Below are 7,932 nucleotides of genomic sequence, written 5' to 3' on the forward strand. Positions count from 1 at the left end.
CGTTAATGCTTCATCGTCAGCGCACAGCGAGTTCTCCGTTTTTAACAGTATAAAATTGCAGAAACCGCCTCACTGCTGACTGAACAATAAAAGAAAGCCTTCTCATTAAGTGTATTAATATTAGAGGTGGTCCCATTAGATGAGCAGTTTCACTTGTGATATAGTTGCTGTGACCCTGATTTGCAAAATACACCTCATGAGCTAAAATAAAAACGAAAAAGACCAGAAAATCTCAAAGAACAATGCTACAATAGATGCTACAAGGATTTATAAAGGTTTTGCAAAAACGAGTGATCACAACAGCAAAATACAGTATTTCATAAAGCAAATAACATGACAACACATTAATCTCTTTTTGGAAATATTTTGTTGTCCTGTGTGGATTTGGGCTTGTTGTTGTTTTTGAAATGTGTGTTTGTTTCTGTTCTCATGCTTTGGTGTGTTTTTGTGTGTGTTTAAATTAATTTTGAAATTTTCTAAAACCTCTTACACATTTTTTTTAGTTTTGATACATCTTGTGATGCTTAGCATTTGTTTTATATTATTGCTTGGGTTTTTTTTGCCATCATTAGAGGTTATCATACATAAACAGTTATTTTAATTATTATAGTTAAGTTTAAGTTTCTGCCCAAGTCTAAGTTAGATTGTTTATCAAAAATGCTCATAATGATGTATTATAATGAAACTTTGTGACTGTAATCTAAAACTGATCCATTTTTGGAATCAACCAAATACAACATGCTAAATCACAAATTATTAACCTTTATCTGTGAAATGAATGGCTATACCTCAGTGAATTTGATGAATTTTGAGCTACAATTTGCAGCTGAGAGTCATTTACACATACTCCAAGTGCTGACATTATCATACAAGACATTGCAATAATGCATGAGATTGCACATAAAGTTATTGTCAATGTTTGACTATAGATATACACATTAACTCCCTTCTCAGCATAAGATGATCTAAGGCAGGGGTCTGCAACCTTGACGATCAAAGGAGCCATTTGTGCTCCTTGTCTCACTAATAAAATGTGTTCGGAGCCACAAAACAAGCTACAACTGTGATTATCAGCTGCTGGTCCGTGGGCCTTTTCGAGGCCTTTTTGGGAAACTTTACTGTCAGTGGAGGTGACATTATAAAACTAAAAGAATATTGTTATTANCTACTGACGCAGTAATAAAACGTGTCCAGAGCCGCAAAATAATCTACAACTGTGATTATCAACTGGTGGTCTGTGGGCCTTTTCAAGACCTTTTCAGGAACCTTTATGGCCAGTGGAGGTGACATTACAAAACTAAAAAATATATTGTGAATTTTATTGTTTATATTATTATCAGGACAAATAAAAAGACCATAATCATGTAAACAAGAAAAATACTGTATATGGTTTATACCGAATTTCACAAAAACTAGTACAACTGAGATATTCAGGCTTTTTTTTCTAATTCTTATTATTGTGCAGTCTTCAAAATATTTAAAGGTGATTCTAATAGATTTGAGAGATCATAGAAAGACATTGGAATATTTAAGTAAACAACAGGCTAGCATGAGCTAACATGTTTTACTTTTTGTATTAGTAGTATTGATCACATATTTGCATACAAATTGATTTCTGTTGTGGGTAAAAAACAAACAAACAAACAAACTAAAAATTCTGTTATGTTTGGTCACATTTTCAAAGTGTCACTGCAGAGGGACCAAAGAGCCACATGTGGCCCCAGAGCTGCAGGTTGCAGACCCCTGACCTAAGGCTTGTCATTGGCAGGAAACTCTGTGCATTCCTTCAAGAAATGCTATGACTTTAACTGTATATATGTTTTATGAAGGCCTGCTTGAAGAAAACTTGTTGATTTTTACAACTCAGATACCATCACAATGTACATAATGTTTATGCTGTCTGTTATTTTTAAATTTTTATTTCTATAACAAGGACTGGATGTACGTTGGAGAATAAAAATAACTTGTTTGATAAAGATGCAGCCCCTCATCCCATCTAGAGATGGTACAGCCCAGCATTAACTGTCACACCAAATGCAGGCTGGGCATCCATTAAGCAACTTTGCAAGCCTCTTTCTGTGCCAGACACTTTTAATAAGCTTCAAGGGCATTTTGAACAGATCCAGAACTTTGCTTTGCCAGAGATGGACTGGCCCACATCATCCATTACATTAAATTGGGTGGTGGCCTCCAGCTCATATTTATGATTTAATTAAATTCACTTGTGAGGCGTATCCGAACCACTGCGGCCCCACTTTTAACGCCAGCCTAAGCAGCACAACACGCACAAGCGGAGACATACATTAGTGCGTACACAAGCACCGCGATGCCGACGCTCGCCCAAGTGTGAGATTTTGTGGGCGCTTTGGAGGAGGGAGGGGGGGGGGTGTTCTCTGGGGCTCATTTAAAGCAATATAATTACACAGCTCCCAAGTATTCTTCCATCAGAAAGCAGCAGAATGGATGGCTCGTTCAGAGCTAACTTAGGCTGGCTGAGCCTCGGTGGTGCCGTCGCACTGAACATAACCTTAATGCAAGTGGCTCTTAATGTTGCTGAGAGCCTGGGCAACCCTTAGTGAAGCTGGGCAGCGGGTCCAGATGTTTGAGAGTAGCTGAAATGGCATTGTTGTTATCCAGGATGTGAGCGGAATGGCATTTTGCTTTTTCACCACCACGTATCAATCCTCAGGAGGGAAAAAAAAAACAGAGAGAAGCGACCTGTGTTAAGACTTTATTAAAGAAATATGAGATCTGAAGCTGTGCAGTATAGTTGCTGTCTTGGAAGCTAAAAGATGTGGTATTTCATCCTTGTTTGAACCACGTGCGCAAATATACATTCAGTGCCTGTCCCTGGAGTTCCGGTGTCCATGCTATTGCTCTTCTTTTGGTGCAAAATTTAGTTTGGTGCAAACTCCACATTGTTAGGCTGCACATTCCTCTCACTGAAGGAGACCTCAGAGATCTCTTATGGCATTCAATATGTGCGCCCAAGCGTGAGATCCAGCTCCATTTGGCTGGGAGATCCACTGGGACCGTCTGAGGTAACCTAATCTCTCACACCGGCACTTCACATCCACAGAGCCATCTTTTCACTTCAGAACTATGTCAGCAAAATGGACGCCTCAACCCCAGCGTGTAAGTCCTGCCAGGATGCCATGAATGGACACCAAGGTGTTTGTTTTCCATTTATGGGTATTCCAAGTGTAATTTATGTTTTGTGACTTTAAACTGGCAGCTTGTACGATGGTGCTTACTGTCTGAAATCTCTTTCAGATCGGATGATTTCTGAACTGGTTTCCAGTCAGTAAAGTCACATCTCGGGGCTCAAAATGATAACAAAAAAAATGAATCTGTGGAGGTGGATGCAGCATTCAGGCACATTTTAATAGCTCATCATACAACTGTCAAAAAATGTGTTTCAAGTGTTTTATTTTTTTTTTTTTTGTCTGCATCCTGTCCTTTGTCCAAGATGGGAAGGCTTTTCTGCTTAGTTTTCAAAAAAACAGTTTGCTTTCTTACTTTTAGATACACCTTAAAGTGTAGCTGTAGCAAGTCTGTGAAAGTAAAAATAATATTTCTTAGATGTTAGATTACGGTAAGTGTGGAAAATAGAGAAGTAAACATAGAGTTCAACAACCTCAAAATAGAAAAAAAACTACATTGAAAATCATTTTCGTCTTACGAAAGAAAAATAACAATAGTTACTAATTTTTTATATTTTCTGTTATGCAGTGTTTGTTTTTTGTTGTTGTTTGTATCAGAACAGAAACTGGTAATATTTTTAAAGATAAAACATTACAAAAATGCACTAAAATACTGAGTCACGACTCAAAAGTTATGTATTATGACCTTCATCTCTCCTTCTCTGTCATGCATTAACACCTGATGAGCTTTTTGTCACCCCAAACCAAATTTCACGCTAAATCACGAGCCTTTTCTTATATGATCGCTTTTGTGTTTCAGGTAGGCTTTCTTTTAATGTAGCTGAAGACAAATCCAGATCAGCCATTAATTTTGGGTTAATTTTTTGTCAAATTATTTATTAAAAATGCTTAATGTAAAAAAACTGAGCAAATAAAAATAAAACGTAGAAAAAAATGAAACATGGGTTTCCTCCGCAGGGTGGCTGGGCTCTCCCTTAGAGATAGGGTGAGAAGCTCGGTCATCCGGGAGGGACTCAGAGTAGAGCCGCTGCTCCTCCACGTCGAGAGGAGCCAGTTGAGGTGGCTCGGGCATCTGGTAAGGATGCCTCCTGGACGCCTCCCTGGTGAGGTATTCCGGGCACGTCCCACTGGGGGGAGGCCCTGAGGAAGACCCAGGACACGCTGGAGGGACTATGTCTCTCGGCTGGCCTGGGAACGCCTTGGAGTTCCCCCGGAGGAGCTGGAAGAAGTGGCTGGGGAGAGGGAGGTCTGGGCCTCCCTTCTGAAGCTGCTGCCCCCGCGACCCGACCCCGGATAGGCGGAAGAAAATGGATGGATGGATGGATGGATGGATGGATGGATGGATGGATGGATGGATGGATGGATGGATGGAAAAAATGAAACAACTTCACTGACATTTTAGTTAAATCTAAGTGTTTATTATTCTACTGAATCCATAAACCCAAAATGCAACTCCTTACTTTAAGATTTAAAGAATTCTTAAACATATTAAACTACGTATTAATAATTGAACAATACTTTCTTTTTCCTACTAACATTATATTCCTTTTGTCACTTTTGCAGATGAATGAAWTACATTGTGCATTAATCAAATCATGCTTAAAAAACAAACAGGAAAGTTTATTTCTTATGTGTGTAACTAAAGTATGTGCATCTGTTTTTAATTAAAGCCGTTGATATTGGATGATTTGCATATATTTAATTCTTAGCCCAATGTTCTGCACTCCAAAATAATAATAATTTAGGTACGATACTAGGACAATCAAAAGAGATGTTTACAATCAGAATTATAGTTTTTGTCATTGTAACAAGTAYARTGGAATTAGGTGTTCCCTTATGGTGCCAGGATAAAGAGGATAAAATAAAAGGGTAATTACAATGAGCTGTAATAGGTTTTATGTTTAAGTTGCCTGGTTATTCTCTAATCTAATCACCTAATCCCAATTATGTGTAATTCACGTCTGTCCAATCCAGTGCATGGACAAACACACTCTCCTCCACTGCACCCCTCTCTAATGATCCTCCTGTCTCCTGCACAGAGAGAACTGAAGGTGAGTATCTGCCTCCAGTCATCTCCCTCCACCTCACTAAGACAGACACCTGAAATAGACAAGCCACTGTCTTTTTTTTTTCTGTGTGACTGAATGTTGGAGGGTGGGGGGGTTTCAAAAATGTATTAAACTCCAAGCAATAAAATATAAACCAGGTGGGGGTCAAACTCACAGCAACTCTCCTGGCTCGATGTAGCCGGTACGGCTGGTGTGAGGCGAGAAGAGGACAAGGGAAGAGTCTAACAAGAGGAGAAAAAGAGGAAAGAAACTATTAATAATGCAGAGTACACTGTATACAGCTGAAGGGATAATACACTGAGAGGGAGGAAGACTCACTCACTTCAGGGTTGTTACTGCTGTAAAGTTTTTAACTGTATTTTCAGGTCAGCAGAGCTTTTTTGCATGACGTGTTTAATTGAAGATATCTACGTGAACTTCAAATACCCAACGTCTCTCTTAATTTAATTTCTCTCTCTCTCCCCCTTTTTTCAAATTTAGTTGTTTCACATCTTTTTTCACCTTTCACCCCTTTTTCACCCACGCTGATGCTCCTCCACGGCTCCTCCTCTCCGGTTGCATCTTTTGTATTGTAAACAGCTCACAAAAGCGCGACAAGGTCTCTGCAAATGTTCCCCCTGCCTCCCTTTATGTATTTATTTTTTTATTTTTGTTTTGTTTTGTTTTCCCAGCTATTTSTTATTGTCTCCCCGCCATCGTGCGCGTGCTTCTGTGCGCCCGTGCGTCTCCATCGCATGTTCTTTATTCTGTTTTTCCTCTGCGTCAGAAAAAGCAAAAGTTAATTAAATATGGAACGAGATGGAGCAGCATCTCTTTAAACCATCATGTCATTAAAATGGCATCCCTGGGAGATCAGCTTAAAAGGAAGTTGAAGAACAATGTCTCCTCAGTCAGATATTTATGGGCCTGGTTATGTAAACATGCTCCCTTTATTCGCTATGTATATTTCATGTAATTATCACTTTTTGTAGCTCTTCCCCCTCGAGATTCATGGAGGCAAGAAGTTACTGGGGGAATGTCATTAGAGGAGACTATTGTTACAGCGCTGCGGTGATGCTGCACTGGGAAGAAAAAGCTACATTTCTATCCTGGTGAAATGTTTTATCTATATTTGACTTCATCATACAAAAATCATCCCTGTCTTGTTGCAGCATATCTGTCGCTAAGAGAAGAAAAAAACCCTAGGCCCACACGCTCTGCCGGTGCCCATCTTTAATAAAACCAGGAAACACACCGAGTAAAGCACATAATAGTGTTTTGTCCTCTTCCCAACAAGCATTTGATCTAAATACCAGGAGATTCRCTGATGATTTACCGGTTTGCCAAAAAAAAGGGGAGGGGGGGAGGGAAAAAAAAGTCTTGACGCTTTTCTTCGCAGCCCGTCTGTGTTTTCATCTATTAGAGAAGCTGAAGATCTGGAGTGAACTAGATTTTCTTCTGGAGCAGAAAGCCAACGCCTGCCTGTGCTCGAAGGCCTGCGTGTTTGCCAGCTGATGGAAACTCCTAATTAAGAGGGTTGACGAGGCGGTGGGGGGGCTTACAAAACAGGGGCACCTGGGTTTCACATGAGGGGGGCTGGATGTCCATCACAACTTATCTGTGTTACACAGAGAACAACTGTAGWCGGCTCAGTGTTGTGCCATGTAGCACTCGCGCATTTTCAAATACAGCTCGCATAAGACCCCCGCCACCCCCCCCACCACCACCACCCAGCTCCTCCTGTGTCCTCTTGTGTGCGATCACAGAGGAAGATGTCATCATGTGACAAGCTAAAAATGTRCAACTTAATGAGCTTTTTATTTGAGACAAATGCACCAAACTAGATTGGTGTCATTTTAAACCAACTCCACTCTTGGGTTGGGGGTTGGGGTGGGGGGCTATGTATTTTCCAGGCACGTAGTTCAATTCTTTACCACAATCAAGTAACTATGTTACCTTCAGTTGTTATGAAAAAGCTGTATRTATCAATAATAAATTTGACTTTGCATCACAGCCTATCTGAACACCTTGAAATTGGTCTCTGTCTCCTTAAGAACCTATCATTTCCAACACTCCCACTTCAGCACATCTTCACAGCAATGTTTCATTCCTAGAAGCTTTGTATTTTGCTGTAAAATTAAGCAATATTAAATAATATCGGTTTTGGAAAATGGCAACTCAGGATAAAGTTGAAAATCGGACCCGGAAAGTATGTTTTCTGAAGAACCAGTGAAAGTACAGAAGCTCTTAGAAGACTTGGTAATATGATATGTCTCCCATTGATCCTCTCATACATACATATACATAATGTCAATGTTAAGCTTTGCAACAAAACCTTAAATATAGATCGTTATGAAGATGTGTTTTGCAATGAAATCGTAGTAATTTACAAATAAACATTTCTTCTACCAGTCTGGAGGAGCTGTGTGGGGAAGGCACRGGGGAGAAATGCTCTGTGAGGYGGAAGCTCGGCTGGAGACTGAGGTGTAGGGAGGAGCTGTGTACAAACAGGCGGTGCTTTGTACCAGCAAGTGTTTAGGCAGCTCCACATGGCTACACCAGGTGGTTCAATAATTCCTCAAACATGCATGAATGAGTCAAATCAACACTGTGTATGTTTTTGATGAGAGAATAACATAATATCACAATAAAACTATAAATGAAAAAAGTTGGTTTTGCACACTATTCCCCCCTTTAAAACACACACACACATAATATAT

The sequence above is a fragment of the Austrofundulus limnaeus genome, unplaced genomic scaffold, assembly GCF_001266775.1.
Source record: "Austrofundulus limnaeus strain Quisiro unplaced genomic scaffold, Austrofundulus_limnaeus-1.0 Scaffold6, whole genome shotgun sequence".
NCBI lineage: Eukaryota > Metazoa > Chordata > Actinopteri > Cyprinodontiformes > Rivulidae > Austrofundulus > Austrofundulus limnaeus.